This window comes from Tachypleus tridentatus, chromosome 7 (assembly GCF_004210375.1).
Source record: "Tachypleus tridentatus isolate NWPU-2018 chromosome 7, ASM421037v1, whole genome shotgun sequence".
NCBI classification, from domain to species: domain Eukaryota; kingdom Metazoa; phylum Arthropoda; class Merostomata; order Xiphosura; family Limulidae; genus Tachypleus; species Tachypleus tridentatus.
In genome coordinates this window covers 123,651,180-123,668,647 of record NC_134831.1, presented here as the reverse complement: position 1 = coordinate 123,668,647, position 17,468 = coordinate 123,651,180, and the positions used below count along the sequence as shown (strand labels likewise).

The window sequence follows — 17,468 nt, the reverse complement described above, 5'->3', positions numbered from 1 at the left end:
AGTGCAACAATGTTCTATGATTTGTTTCTAATAAGATTTATTGTCAGTGCAACAATGTTCTCTGATTTGTTTCTAATAAGATTTACTGTCAGTGCAACAATGTTCTCTGATTTGTTTCTAATAAGATTTATTGTTTGTGCAACAATGTTCTCTGATTTGTTTCTAATGATATTTATTGTTGGTGTAATAGTTCTTTATGATTTAATACTAAGATACCTATTATGCGATTTTTTGAGGAAATAAGTAAGGATAGAAACATTTATTTTAACCCTGATGAAGCCGCAAAAGCAAAACGTTGGTTCAAATAAATAAGTTATTATATATATATATATATATTTAAGGTTGTTTATAATAAAAATTAAATCGTTTATTTGATTAATAATACTTTTGAAATGAAAATGATTTTAGATATTCTAAAATACCAACGAAATAGACAAAAATTGAAAAAAAAAAACGTTGTCGACATGTGGAAAACAACAAAATAGGCTTTGCTAATAAGTCACAATGATTTATTTAAAGCAAACATTTTATGTATTAGTCCTAAGTAATTTGGCTGGTTAAGTAAACGATAATACATTTTTATTTCATTTGCTGAAATAACTCCACAACAATAAAGCAAGCTGTACTGGTTGTATCTTATGGAATGACATCACCAATAGCTTTGAGAAGTGTTATGTGGATCTCAATATATGACTTCATTGTACGTCGTGCGAGTAGTTGTTGTTTTGAATTAAGCACAAAGCTACACAATGGGCGACCTGTGCTCTGCCCACCACGGGTATCGAAACCCGGTTTTTAGCATTGTAAGTCCGCAGACATACCGCTGAGCCACTGGGGGGCGAAGAAAAACATCACGTGCGAGTATAAACATGTTAAATAAAAACGTATGTTAATACGTCTAAAACTGTCATGAATAGAAAACAAAAGAGTACCGATAGTATAATATATAACATGGTTTTACTATTATTATCTTAAACATACACTGCTTATTAAATCTCACCCTCCAATAAAAAAAAGTTGCAAATGAATACGTCACGAAAGCCAATAATTATATAAAAAGTAATGGTAAACGCTTGTAGGTGGTGCTCGTAACGATAAAACTGGGTCATGCCACTAACGTACGACTCGAAAAGTATGCATATACGTAAACACGACACTTCGCTAATGGTGAAACTGGTTCATATCACGTAAATTCTACACGAAAACTGTACATATATAATGAATGCGATATACGGTCATTAATGGTAAAACTAGGTCGTATCACGTAAGCACTATGCAAAAAATATACATATGTAAGAAACATGATATTTGAATGCTAACAGTGAAACTGGACCATATCACATAAGTAATACGTTAAAACTATATAGGTATATATATATATATATAAGAAGAGCAAGATATTAAAAGGGTTTTATAGCTCTGAGTAAAAATACTTAAGAGAAAGTGTTGGCGCTTCTCCGAGACGTAAGAAAATAATTCTATTCTTTGCGAAATATCCGAACCAAAGATAACCAAAAACATCGTTTTGGAACGTAAATCGAAAATAATTCGAAGCTAGTAACCATATCTAAATAACGATTTGTTTTATTCTAATACAGTCCGTCAGCTAATACAAAATAAAAATAATTAGAGCCGAAAATACTGTAAATCAAATAAAAAAACCTAAAAATCAAACTACCCTCTCATATCAACATGAGCAGACCGTCTGCACTTCATCGTTTTGTTTGCTTGTTTTTTTTGTTTTCTTTAATTTCGCGCCAAGCTACACGAGGGCTATCAGTACTAGCCGTCCCTAATTTAGCAGTGTAAGACTAGAGGGAAGGTAGCTAGTTGTCAACACCCACCGCCAACTCTTAGGCTACTCTTTTATTATAGAATAGTGAGATTGATTGAAACATTACAACGTCTCCACGGCTGAAAGGGCAAGCACGTTTGGTATGACGGGGATTCGAACCCGTAACCCTAATATTACGAGTCGAGTGCCCTAACCACTTGGCCATGCCGGGCCCTACGCACTGAACTCGAAGAAATAACAGAAGATGAAACAGTTATTTCTATGCTATTATATTTATATATGATATGTATATAAAATACACCCTACGAAGCCTAACTTGGTCGCAAATACGTTTCAGTTAACTAATTTGACTCTTACCAAAAACTATACCAAATGAAAGTGTTTGAATAGCTCGAATAACGATGGAATAATAAATCATACATAAAAAAATCATCACACAGTGTATGTGCATCATGTCAAATATCAGTTTTTGCATAATTTCGTCTTTACACTTATTTATTAAAATTATACTTGTTTTTGCGAGTCCCTTGTAAAAATACATTCGGGTTTTCTGGAAGCTGTCATTAACAAGAGCTTAAATCAATGTTATGGAAAAATGGTAAAAAGTGTTTGGCTGATGTTAGGCTTACATACAATCCGTGTATGAGCCATAACATAAAAAACAGTAGTACTTAAAACTATTTTTACAGTCGGCAGCAGGTCGTAATTACCACTGGTGTTAGTTATCTGTTCGCTGTTTTCAAACTGAACCGCACTCTTTGCGACACATGGGCTATGTGGGCAGATGAGGTCAGAGATTCTCTGAGGTTGAGGTATAATCTTCTCTAATTTAGAGTTGCTGATGAGAGGGGCGGTGAGTAGTCCACAGCATCCCCCCTGGCGAGTGCGGCGAATCTTAAAAGAAAGCGCAGAGTGTGTTCAGCGAAGCAGCGGGGATTGAACCACACACTTTCCGATCTATAGCCCGACATAATAATTACTATAGGCCACGCCAGACGTAGAGGAACTTGTAACCACGTCCATGACGAATAGGGAACGGATGTTAACAAACAATATTTTTAAAGGTATAAGTGAAAGGGTATAGAACCATTGAAATAATAATATAAATGCATCTCCGTTTGAACGTTTGTTAACATACTAAAAATAAAAATTTCACTGAACATAAACCCAAGTTTGTGTCAGATTGTCATAAGTTTCACATTCATATTTAATATTCTCCCAATTCTTTTCAGCACTTAAACTAAAATTCGGGGCTTGATGTTCGCAGCGTACACAGTGCAACGAGTCTGTTATATAGTTTTACATCTAAAAACAAACAAACCGTCTTCGTACAACTTAACTAGCTGTGCTTCTCGGAATATCCACGTAATAGATGCATAACAAAGCAAGTGAGGGGGCGCTTATAAATCGTGTCTTGTTAAAATCTGTTGGCGTCAACTTGTACTTCTAAAACGTATTAATATCGTGCTCCTGCTCAAAACACACGACCCCTCAAGCATAATCAAGCGTGTTATGCGAAACGTAGTATAAAATGAAAGCACTAAAAGATAATGTATATCATAACGTAGCTTGTGTGGTACAAAGACTTCTAACAATACATGTTTTGCACTCAAATCTTTGAGTGAGCGGCGCCGCGGGGTGTATATACTAATCAATCCTGAGTTAAGTGTCGACACAATATTCAACGGCAGGCACCAATAATTCGTGGGTATCTTTACAGTCACCAATCTTATTAGACTGCTTATGATGTCCTCGGAAAAGCTTTCAGTTATCAATACCGTGTTTTATATAATCAAAAGGCCAAGTGTAGTTTACACGTAGATATTTACTGAAATTATTTATATAACTTGAGAAAATTTCTAAAAGAATTAAAACACTAGACAGGTTCTCGGGCAGTTGAACATTAATTAGGTTTCATCAAAGAACGAATTTCAGAACCATCGAATCACTCATTTTTCACTCTGTTCTACCGTCCACCCCGTTCTCCCAACAGTTTGTTTGTTTGTATTGAATTTCGCGCAAAGCTACTCGAAGGCTATCTGCGTTAGCCGTCCCTAATTTAGCAGGGTAAAACTAAAGGGATGGCAGCTTGTCATCACCACCCACCGCATTCTTGAGCTACTATTTTACCAATGAATAGTGGGATTGACCGTCAAATTATAACGTACCCACGGCTGAAAGGGCGAGCTGGTTTGGTGCAACGGGGAGTCGAACCGCGACCCTCAGATTACGAGTTTAACACCTTAACCCACTTAACCATGCCGGGCCCCTCCCAACAGCGGCTCAGCGGTAGGTATAAAGGCGAGCACAACACAGATACCTTTTATTCATAATTTTGCTTAAAAACGAACAAAATTAATTCTGCAAATCACTGCGACTCAGAATAAATATAATTAATTGTCGCTTAAAACACTATTAGAATTAGACATGCCAGATGATGTGTCCTAGTGGTTATTGTGGTTTAACTGCGAAACCTAAGGTTTATGGTTCGAGTCCGGTTATTATCAAAATACGCTCTCCAAGTTTTGGTCTTGGGTGCACCATAAAAGTGAGAGTAAAATTTTATAAGTCAATCAGACAAGAGTAGCCAAAGAGATGACGGACAATGCTGTTAAGTACTTGCTTTCCTTCTGCACCGACATGGCCAAGCGTGTTAAGGCGTTCGACTCGTAATCCGAGGGTCGCGGGTTCGAATCGCGGTCGCATCAAACATGCTCGCCCTTTAGGCCGTGGGGACGTTATAATGTGCGGTCAATCCCACTATTCGTTGGTAAAAGAGTAGTCCAAGAGTTGGCGGTGGGTAGTGATGACTAGCTGCCTTCCCTCTAGTCTTACACTGCTAAATTAGGGACAGCTAGCACAGATAGCCCTCGAGTAGCTTTGTGCGAAATTCAAAAAACAAACAAACAAAGCTTTCCTTCTTGTTTACAAGATCGAAATTAGCGACAGCAATGTATAGCTCTGCTTGAAAATTCTAAAACAAACAAAGAAGAGAATCTGAAAAACTCGATAACCTCTTTGCTGAGAAAAAACTCCGAATGATATCAGAATGAAAACCGGAAATTTTCGTTTGCTTGTTTTTGAATTTTCGCTATCTGTCCCAGCCGTCCCTAATTTAGCAGTGTAAGACTAGAGAGAAGGCAGTTAGTCATTACCACTCACTATAAACTCTTCAACTCCTCTTTTACCAACGAATAGTAAGATTGAATGTCACATTATAACGTCCCCACGGCTGAAAGGGAGAACATGTTTGATGATAGGGATTCGAAATCACGACCCTCGGATTACGAGTCAAGTGCCTTAACCACCTGGCCATGCCGGGCTGTTTTTTTTAATAGAAAGATTAGTAAATTAAAATATCATACTCAATTATTATTATTTCAATTTTTAGAAGTTTAACATCTTTATGAAACCACTAGCGAATATAAAAATGTTATTTGTATAAGAAATAACATATTCAATTATTTTATAAAATGCTCGAATAATCTTGTAATCACCAGAAGGTGTGCTTAGAAATAATTTGTTATTTTCAGCCGCGGCATATCGGCTCATAGAACGGTTCTGAATTTTTGTTCATTTGTTTTTTTTCCCTTCAAGCCTTTGACTAATTGTTCCATCATCTCTTGAATGATTTGAGATCTAATTACAGTTTTGGACTCAGGAGGTCAAATCGTTTCGAACGATGTGTCTGACCACGCCCAAAATCTCATAGAGTAATTTACTCTAATCCTGCCCAAAAGAATAACAACCTGAGTGTTGACCGCTAAACATCTTGATGAGTAATATAATCGAACTGGGTGTACGCTCGCACCCACGCATGGCGTGAGTGTTTTCTTATAACAAAGCCACATCGGACTATCTGCTGAGTCCACCCAAGGGAATCGACCCCACGCTTGGCACTGCTGTCACACAAAAATATAGCTACTAAAAAAGAAAGAAGAGGTCCTATAGATTAATCTACTCTAATCCTGTTTAAAACAATTTCATGTGCCGCGGCTATTGGGGATTTCCTCTTTTTTCTGGATGACACACTGTTAACATTTCATGAGATGTGTTCTCATATACTTAAAAAAGAAAACGAATATCAAATAATGTATTTTAAAGCAGAAAAAAATGTAACATTGGAGAATATTTTTATAGAAGGTTTTGGATAAAAATTGTTATAGAAAAGCCACTAGCGGTTATCAGCTGAGTTCACCCAGGGGAATCGAATCGCTGATTTTAGCAATGTATATCCACAGGTTTACCGCTGTACCAGCAGAAAAGTTGAATAAAAGATATTTAACTAATTATAATGTTTGAACACGAGCAACGACTTATCAATTAAAGTTACAAATAAAATATAACTTTTATAATTGTTTGTTTTTCTTATAAAAAAAAAACCACAGCGGGTTATCTACTGAGCTCACTGAGAGGAATCGAACCCTTGGTTTTAGCGTTGTAAATCCGTAGACATACTGCTGTACAAGCGGAGGACAACTACAACCCTTCTTTCATAAAAAAAATAGTTTAACAATACAAACCGAAGCCAAGTGATGATTTCAAGCATAAAAGTTCATCTTGAAAACATGTTTATTGGTGACGAGGTTTCTCACGTCTAAATCTATTGTGAAGAGGTCTATTGTCGTTAATGTGCAAACACATTACTCGGTTTGCATCATAAGAAAACCTAAGTTCAAAAACCCAAGCATTATTTGAAACTTACTATTCTATTTTACACTATAACTATATTATGGAACAGTCCCGAAATAATCTTTTGTCAAACTGTTGTATGAATAATAAATCTACCCAACAAATTCATACTATGCGCTTCTCGCTGTGCATGAAATTCATCATGGAACCAGATAAGCTGAGATCACGCTTTTCATTTACTACGTGAGTAAAACGTGCCTTCTTTTGCTCGAAATTTCTCGCACGTGCGAATCAGATCGTAAAGTTCATTACCTTATATTTTTATTTTGTTTGTTTGTTGTAGCTTTTATTTGTTTTTTACTCTTATGAATTTACTAATTTTTTCTTTTAAAACGACCAGATTTTCTGACTGAATTTTTTGCAGACTTAAAATCAAATATGAATACCAAAAAAAAATACACCCAGTGAGATAAATGTTACGATTATTATTGAGTAACTGCTAAAAAAAAGAAAGGAAGTAGCACTAAATAGCTACAGAAAATAACTACAATTATATATCATGTTAACGATATTCAAATATACCGAGATGCTTTGAACTATTCTGAAAAATAACTATCACTGGTGTTAGGAGTGACATCATTATGTTGGGAATTATTTCTATATCGTATTAAAACAACGGAAGCGATAGATACTTCACAATAGTCACTGATTTGGTTAGACTAGAAATTATCTAACGCGGTTCAATAAACTTTGCCAAATGCAATGGTTTAAATACCACGGGAATCAGTCATGTAAGCTCTTAAATTTTGTTGGAGAAATGCCCAATATCAGAGTAATGTTTGTTTTGCTTTTGAATTTCGCTTAAAGCCACTCGAGGGCTATCTGCGCTAGCCGTCCCTAATTTAGCAGTGTAAGACTAGAGGGAAGGCAGCTAGTCATTACCACCCACCGCCAACTCTTGGGCTACTATTTTACCAACGAATAACGGGATTAAACGTCACATTATAATGCTTTTACGGCTGAAAGAGCGAGCATGTTTGGTGTGACGGGGATTCAAACCCGCAACCCTCAGATCACGAGTCGAGTGCCTTAATCACTTGACCATGCCGGACCGGAACGATGGAAACAAAAAGTAATTTTTACAGAATACAGTGTACACAGTAAAACCTTTTTACATAGCATTATAGAAAGACAGGTCCTTATAATGTGAATAACATAATGTCAGCTTATTAAGTGTTTCGTATATTACCATAGCTTAACACTTCGCATAACTAAAAAGTTGAATTAATTAAATTAATTAATTTATTAACATAAAATTGCCAATATTTGAACTCTAATTACCGAGCAAAATAAAGTGATTAAAATCAGTTAATCAGGATACGTAATAATTTTGGCAAATAATGGGTTAGAGATATACTGAAAATACACCCAGCAAATATATATTTTGGGTGATTTTCAACTGACGCCTCAGAATGGTAAATAAAAATGTATTCACTTCAGTGCAAGTTCAAACCAAATCTACTTAAAAATGGATCTCGTAAACGACTTCTTATATTTTGAAATTCATAACATCGTAGTATGAGCAAGAATTTAGTTTTAAGTGACATTAGAACGGCCCGGCATAGCCAGACGGTTAAGACACTTGACTCGTAATTTGAGGGTCGCGGTTTCGAATCCCCATCACACCAAAGATGCTTACCACTTTCAGCTGTGAAGGCATTACAATGCGACGGTCAATCCAATTATTCGTTGGTAAAAGAGCCCAAGAGGGGTGGGTGGTGATGACTGATTGCCTTCTCTCTAGTCTTACACTGCTAAATTAAGAACGGCTAGCACAGATAACCCTCTTGTAGCTTTGGGCGAAATTCAAAACAAATCAAACCACGTACTAAAATACGTAAGAAAATCGTATTTTACATAATGGAAGACAATGTGAGTGTACTAATTATATTTTTCCTTCTTTTATTTTTCTTGGAATCTTTCTACACAGTCTAGTAATACGTGTCTCTTTGGGTGGGTTGACAAGAAAGAACCAGCATGATGACCAGCTTGCAAGGGTCACTACAAACACAGAATTACTCTAGATAAATTAGTAACGTCAAAGTATGTACAAGATGCCAAACATCGTTAACAGCTAAAAACCGAGAGATGGTTGACTCCAGTCTTCTGAAATGCGGATAATCAATATTTGACCTGTTGCGGTGCTTGACCATGAAACCGTAAAACTATAATATAAAAAAAAAACGTGTTACGGTTTGCTTGTTTGTAATTAAGCACAAACCGACATAATGGGCTGTCTGCGCTTTGCCCACCACCAGTTTGTAGCGTTGTAAGTCCGCAGACACACAGCTGTGCTATTGGCAGACGTGATGCAATAATATCCGAAAATGTCCACTTTCACTGAGTTTCCAGTTTAAATTGACAAACAATTACTTTTATGATTAAAAACATGCCAGAAATAATATTTGAAATGTGTCCTGACATGCTGTCTTGAAAGTCTGTCTGTGTCCTGATGTGCTTTCTACAAGGTCAGTCCATTGTGTTTACCATACTTATGTGTGTTTTTGGAAACTGTAGAATGGACGACTAGTGATGAAAATTCTGGATTGAAGAAAGCCTTATTATCCAGTTTCTGACTGTTATGTCAAGTCTGAGATATTACTGTGATATAGACATCTATCTATTTAGCTTTTGTACGTTGCACATTTCAATTCCTACATATCAACAGTTCATAAATGAACATCTCGAAAAGCTGTGGCAGGATACTGATGCTTCTTACCTCACAGTTTACGAAGCATAGAAGACAATTTGGTCAGCAAGGCATGGCTTGTTTTGTTTTATAATGGCGCTAATTCTCCCTGCCACAAAATACGTAAAGTTCACATCTAATTTCATTCAATTCAAGCCTAGCTTTCAAATCGTCATCAACGGTCAGAGATGTTTTTCATGAAAAAAAAAATTGTATGAAGCACCTGTCCGAATAACTTGTAATTAAAAGAAATTATACATGTCCCTAAAGAGTAAATGCAAGAAACTTCCCCTCTTACAAGCTTTAATCTTGATAAAAGTAATTATTTTTCCCGCTTCAAAAGAATATTTAAGTCCACCTGTGAACCACTTTAGGACTAACAATCCTTTAAGATGTGTTCTGAATTTATAATCGCTTTGCCTCTTATTAATGTGTTTGAACTTCTGGTCACAATATTTTTAACATTTCTCAGTTAAAAAATAACAAATAGGAAATTTTTCTCTGTGGTTCTTACTATTAATATTTTTACACAATTTTGGAAAAGAACTGTCAATATAGCACTTAAACATTTAAATATATTTGTTAAGTAACTAATAAAAAATCATATATTTGCTAATTTTTCTCGCTTGTTATCTTGTTATCTATGCTCATGTTTTTTTTTTTGCTACTTAGTTGACAGAAAAAAGCACTTTTTTTTTCAAAACACGCTGATAGAAAAAAAAGACAAGCTTTCCAAATGAACCTAAGTCGTAACTTTTAAGTAAACACTGCACAAAAGTTCTTAAAAACACAGAGGTTTTGGTTTTATTTGAATATTTTTATACAATGCATAGCGCCTTATTATGAGCTACTTGAATAAAATTAACTAGACAGTTAACATTAATAGTAGGCCCGGCATGGCCAAGCGTGTTAAGGCGTTCGACTCGATCCGAGGGTCGCAGGTTCGAATCGCGGTCGCACCAAACATGCTCGCCATTTCAGCCGTGGGGACGTTATAATGTTACGTTCAATCTCACTATTCGTTAGTAAAAGAGTAGCCCAAGAGTTGACGGTGGGTGGTGATGACTAGCTGTCTTCCCTCTAGTCTTACACTGCTAAATTAGGGACGGCTAGCGCAAATAGCCCTCGAGTTGCTTTGCGCGAAATTCAAAAAACGAAAACAAACATTAATATTCCAAGGCAAAGACCAATAATTATTGATCGTTTGTATAAGAATGCCAACTGAAAAACTTTATCATAATAGTTACTTATTTTTCGCGTATGAAGCATTTGAGTTAATATGCAAATAACAGCCTCTTTTATGTCACTTAAAACTAATGTTTCCCAGTAGGTGAGTCACCATAAGTCTTTGTAGCTATGATACTAAAACCTAGCATTGGAATACTCAAAGAAATCAAAGTGCAAATAACCAAATATGCAACTTTGCAATACGAAATCAAGCGACCAACTTACTGACACTAATAATAATTCTGTAGCAAAATCTAAAAAAGTTTAAAAACAAAGCACATTTTTTATTAAGTTAATATTAATAAAAGAATGTTTAATAATTATTTTACCAGTTGACCAGAAGCTTTTAGAGTTTCAAAGTCTACTTTCTGACTTTAAAATTGATGTTTAACTTTATATAAAGTACGAACTAATCCCAGGTATTTAAAATATATTTGTAATTTGAAATGAAACATAATAAAGCTAGCAATAATGCTGTTCAAATCTTACTACATTTAAATTTAGTATAATATTTTATACTCTTAGTTTCATTATCAGGTACCAAATTATATACAATGGGTTATCTGCGCTGTGTTCTTCGCAGGGATCAAACCCAAATCTCCAGAAGATAACATTTGTTGATACAATACCTACAAAGGAAATGGCCTGGCATGGCCAGGTGGTTAAGTTATTCGACTCGTCCTTTTAAGGTCGCGGGTTCGAATCCCCGTCACACCAAACATGCTCGCCGTGAGAACATTATAAAGTGACGGTCAGTCCCACTATTCGTTGGAAAAGATTAGCCCAAGTGTTGTGTGGGCGGTGATGAGTAACTGCCCTCCCAAATTTAGTAGATGTAGAACTAGAGGGAATGCAGCTAGTTATCACCACCCACCGCCAACTCTTGGGCTACTCTTTCAGCAATGAATAGTGGGGATCACCGTCACATTATAACGCCCCCACGGATGAAATGCAAGCATCGTTGGTGCGACGCGGATTCGAACCCGCGACCCTTAGATTACGACTCGAGCGCACTAAGCAGCTGGCCAGTAATCATCTTTAAAAACGGAAATAAATACAGCTGCTTCTTGCTTTATGTCTAGGTGTGTGCGTATAATGTTTTCTACGGTTTGTGGAGGAAACTTATTGATGTTGATGAAGTATTGTTTTATTTTGTCTAATTCATCGTTAATTTTATCTGGTGAGCATTGTTTTATGACTGTGTTTATTTGGTTTCTTAGAATGTTGAGTTTTTGTTTTGTTTCATGTGCTGAGTCCCAAGGAATGTCATCTACATATCTGTACCAGTATCGTGGTGGATGTAAAGCAAAATCAACTAACAAAAGTAAATATATCTCACGAATTAAAAAAACACGAAACCATATACTGCTGTATACCATATATTCCCGACATCAGCAGAAATATAACCAACATTTGGCAAAAACTAGTAAGAAAATATGAAATTCCAGTTAATATGAAATTTATTCAAAAACCAGGCACAAAATAAGGTCTATACTGTGTAAAAACTACACTGACAAACACCACACCGACATTATTTATAAAATACAATGTGATAACTGCCACGACTTATATATTGGAGAAACAAGTAGAAAAATGGAAACCAGATTCAAAGAACATAAAAAGTCACCTTCACACGTTTTCGAACACTGCAAGTCCAATAAACACAACATAACCATAGAAAACACTCAAATACTAAATAAAGAAACAAACATAAACAAACGCAAAATTAAAGAAGCCTTACTTATACAACAACTCAAACCCAAAATAAACCAATATAAAGGAACACCTTTATACCTATATTAAAAATAATAAAATAAATTCTATAAAATTATATATTCAAACATCTAACATCGCCCTCTACATTCCAACACTCAGTTACACAACCCCTTTCAAACATGTGGTCAGCTTCCGGTCAGTTACCTCTTTCTTTCTTTGTGAACCTGGCGATGACCGAAGAAGGTCGAAACGTTGTTCGCTCCTCTACGTAAAATATTTTCTCAGCCCAAACGAGCCGTTTTTACGCATATATTTCTTTACAAGTGGGTTTTCTCGACATCACTGAAGAATAGTTAAATGTATAATATATGTACTAGATGTCACTAAAAGGCCAACTGAGATGGTGGTTTATTAAAAGTCAAAACTGTCATCAAAACCATATCAGGTAATTGTAAACGGAAAACAATGGGAATTTTCAATAGCTATGGACTTGAAAACCTTTTGAGCAGGTTTAGATTATTTTGGCACGCCAGCAACACCAAGCTTAGAGCGCATGTATATCAGATTCAATTTTATTACACGTTACGACCTTCGCTATTCAACCCTCAGATTGAAATTATTTTAAGCAGGATTAGATTAAATTAATATATAAGATTTGGGCGTGGTCAAATACATCAGCCGAAAGGGTTTGACCACCTGAGTCCAAAACTGTAATTAGATCTTAAATCGATCAAGAGATGATGGAGCTATGAGCTAAAAGTTTGTATTTGATAAAAAAAAACAAATACGAAACCGTTTAATGAACCGTTCAGCCGTGGCTAAAATGTTTGCGTAAACAAACAAAAGACAACAACACTATTATAAGTATGTGGTTACTGATCTATTTTTATTCGCGGTTTAAGGATGAAATTCCAAATTTTTGAAATATGTCGTTTTGTTTTTATTAATTTAATACTGTATTTATCTTATTTGTAAGCCTTATGAAATTATCACTGGAAGCGCTGATGAGAACCAAACTAGCAAACGATGGCATTTAATTTCTTTTCCAATTAACATAATTTACACTGGCATAAAACGTATCCATTGTGAGGCTTCATTTACTAACATTTTGTAAATACCTATTACTATATTTTGGTTGTGCCCGGCATGGCCGAGTCGCATCCCAGTCGCGCTAAACATGCTCGCCCTTTCAGCCGTGTGGGCGTTATAATGTTACGGTCAATCCCTCTATTCGTTGGTAAAAGAGTAGCCCAAGAGTTGGCGGTTGGTGGTGATAACTAGCTGCCTTCCCTCTAGTCTCACACTGCAAAATTAGGGACGGCTCAGGTTTCTCTTCCTGGTTGGGGGTGGTGCAGTATGCTAACAATCTGCTCACTTAAAAAAACAGCCTGTTAATGAATCCGCAAGCGATTGCGGCCCTATGTTCCTTCATAGAATCAAGTGGCGCAATAATAATAATATTTTGGTTTGATTGGTCTTTAATTTGGCGCAAAGCTATATGAGGATTATATGCACTAGCCGTTTCTAATTTAGTAGTTATAAACTAGAGGGAAGAAAACTAGTCAATATCATCCTCCGCCAACTTTTAGGCTACTCTTTAACCAACGTCACATGGAATTGACCGTCACATAATAACGCCCTCGAGACTGAAAGGTTGGAAATTTTCGGCGACTGCGTTACCGTGTGGTAATTTTGTTGGAGGTCCAGATTTCGGTGTTATCTTCGTCTAATTATATGGCACTGTTGCCTGCTGATTACTGACGGAGACTTTCGATAGAAAACAAATTTCGAAGCTTTAAAGCAGACCGATATAGTGAGAAATTTCCATTCATTTCGTCACAAATGTGTCTAGGACGAGTTGAGGGAGTGCTCTCAGAAAAATAATTTGCACAGTATACAACACTGATAAGATCGTGAAGGTCATTTAAGCTACGTTATGATCAACATCTGCAAAATAAGACCATTAAGACCTCACTCGTATTCTGAGGATCGCGGGTTCGAGTCCTGATCACACCAAACATACTCTTCTTTTCAACCGTGAGATTGTTATAATGTAACGGTCAACCCCACTATTCGTTGGTAAAAGAGTAGCCTAAGAGTTGGCGGTGGGTGGTGATTAGCCTTCTCGCTAATCTTAAACTCCTAAACTAGGAACAGCTAGCACAGATAGCCTTCGCGTAGCTTTGCGGAAATTAAAAAAAAAACAAGCAAACAATAAAACCATTAATAATAGATATCATTGGACAAAGAGTAAAAAATAATCTTCGCGACACCCAGCCCAAGTAGAACAGACAAGTCTCTGCAGTGCACTTGACGTTTGAACTTTCACAGAGGTCACTAAAATTACTTGCAACATCTATGGCTTCTTCTCCTCGTAAATGATAAACTATTTCCTGATCATACTAATAATCAACGGGTTCGTGTCTGGAGGTTTAGGGCATGCTTAGAGTGAGGCGATTGAATATGGTCATTATTTCCGGTTATGGGATATGGATCTATAATTATAAGTTGGAGCTTCATGGGTTTTCGAGAAATGACTTTATTGCCATGGTATTAGATCCAATTGTATGGTCTTTCGGAAGTATAATCAAATCCCAACAGTTCCTGGAGTTAAACTGTCAGAATTTCGATGAAGTACCTTAAAAGATATATTTAGTGAGAGGTCGTAGATTAGCTCCAAAGACGTCCCAACATAAATCTCGTAGTACAAGGATAGGATTCCTTTTACGAATAATGTCATCTGTGGACTGATCAGGGTTAAGTCATAAAAGTCTTATCATAGGTGTGTCATAAAGGCAAAAGCTATAGCAATGAAAAGGAATAATACGTTTGTTTACAGTATCTCTTTCTTTTGTTTTATATTAAATACAACGATTACAGAGTAAATTATTCGGTTTAATCATAACTATTAAATGTTACTTTTACGGAGTAAATTATTCGGTTCAACCATAACTTTGACATGTTACTATTGCACAGTAAGTTATTCGGTTTAATCATAACTATTAAATGTTACTTTTACGGAGCAAATTATTCAGTTCAGCCATAACTTTGACATGTTACTATTACAGAGTAAATATTTCAGATTAACCCTAAATTTGACAATTTTGAATTTGAGTGTACTAATGACAACTAATAAAATTGACTCATTGGTTGTATAAAGTGAAAAGACGGTACTTCAAACACATAATCTTAGAAAGGAATTTTTACACCAAAGCTAAAACACATACATTTTTATAGGTAATAAATACATTTTCTTTAACTCTGTTCAATATCACTTTAACCGCATTTACAGCAGCGCCATAATATTTAAATAGAATATTTTCTATGACTTACCTTCGAGAAAGCAGGGTCTGATTACGTCAGAACATCTATTGCTAATTGCTCATTTTTTGTTTCACACAGAGTATGGATGTTCGTCTGGTTCGGACCCAACTCAGCAAGGATGAAGAAAAGGCTAATCCACGTGGACCGTTCTCTGTCTCCAAGAGCGCCATATGGCTAGGTCTAGGAAGAAAACAACCATTTTTGCAACCTGTTATTACCTTACAACTTGCGTGACCATTGCCAGCGAGAAACTACCACAACCAGTAGTGACTTCCAATCGGACTGGATCTAGTCTGATCATGTATTTCACGAAGTCCTTCTTCCTCCCCATGACCGGTTTCTCTAACAGCATTAACAGCAACAAAGAAACCAGCTCCTCCAACCAGACGGTCTTTCTCTGTTTCTCTTTATAACAGCGAATGTGCGCTTTAAGTACCGGAGTTACAAATTGCTAAAATGTATTAAAATCTTTGGATAAATGAAACAAAACACGTCCAGTTGGTCACCAGCAGGAAAAAAAAAATACAACAACAACAAATGAAACCTCAATATTAAAATCATTGCAGCAATCATGAGTTGTGGCAATAGGTCACTGAAAGAAGGCATTTCGTTAATGATCAACAAACGTTTCCGAATAAAAGTTCAGAGACGGCTTCACTAAGCGGTCCATTAGAAACGTGTGACGTTTCGACAAAATTATGTCATCTTTGAAACCTTACACGTGTGACATTACGGCAAAATTGCCCGGCACGGCCAGGTGGTAAAGGCACTCGACTCTGTGGGTCGTGGGTTCGAATCCCCATCCCATCAAACATGCTCGCCCTTTCAGCGGTGAGGGCATTATTATGTTACGGTCAATCCCACTATTCTTTGATAAAAGAGTAGCCCAAGAGTTGACGGTGGGTGGTGATAACTAGCTGCTTTCCCTCTAGTCTTACACTGCTAAATTAGGGACGGCTGGCGCAGATAACCCTCGATTAGCTTTGCGCAAAATTTATAAAACAACAAATAAACAAAACCTTACCTTTCACTTTATTTTTATTTTTTTGAGCTGAACGTTAATGCAGACTTTCGTATCATTTATTTAAAAGTCTTATGCTCATCTGTTTCTTTACGATTCGCAGGGAAATCGTGTTATCTCGTGAGGATAAATGAATTTGTCCACTAAAACATTTAGACACGGTTCGTTCTATGTATTAAATTTTTTCTCCCCATAATTTTATCGTATCCGTAAAATGTTTTGAAATAAATAAGTAAACTCATGACTAATTTTATGACTATATTTTAAAACCCTAAAATAAGATACGTATAAGGTATATTTTCACGTGCAAAGGTTTGTTCCCGATCACATATTGAACTACAATATACGACTCACTCTGCTTTTTTCTTTTTTTTTTTATTGTACGGCTGTGAAACGTGTTGCAAATTTGTAAATATCAGCTGTACGTTTCCATCTTACTTATTTAATTTTGGGTTGATATATCTGTTTGTAGCTGTAAGTCTCGAGAGGGCGCTACCAAATTTAGCTTTTCGATTTAAATTTTTTTTTAATAGCACAAAGTGGATAAAAATACAAATTTATAGCTTCCCACTAAAGCGTTTTCCAAACCAACAAATATGACGTTAGATATATAACGACCCATTTCGAGTCCCACCACACGTGCTGCGCTGAAAGGAAAACATTTCTTCAGCTATACGTTAAACGACTTATGTTGTCTTAAAAAAAAAGTGATTGTTCCAGTAAAGACCTTCACTGCATTCTACCGCACTCGTTCAGCTCCGGTATCAGCTGGAAGAACCTCCAAGGTAGCAAAGTACAAGTGCACTTAAATCAATGTTTTTATTGTTATAAACTCTCAGCAGGTTAATAAATAGAAGAACGGTATTGGAAAGTTTATCATCAGTCTGAAGTCAAAATGAATCACTTCACAACTGGAGGAGAAGAAGATAAATCGATAGATTAACGCAGATTAGCAATCACAACACTCTCACGGGTCCTCTTACACTTTGTCAGATTCTTTGAAC

General features: G+C 36.2%; 1 long non-coding RNA gene across 1 annotated transcript in view; it reads left to right on the top strand.

Annotated features, from left to right (window-relative positions):
- LOC143258097 (uncharacterized) overlaps window positions 1-15,921 on the top strand; it is a 67,160-nt gene extending 51,239 nt beyond the window's left edge. Inside the window, exon 3 of the long non-coding RNA XR_013032140.1 lies at window positions 15,522-15,921. This is a non-coding gene — a long non-coding RNA (uncharacterized LOC143258097). The remainder of the gene's footprint in view (window positions 1-15,521) is intronic.
- The last annotated feature ends 1,547 nt before the right edge of the window (window positions 15,922-17,468 follow it).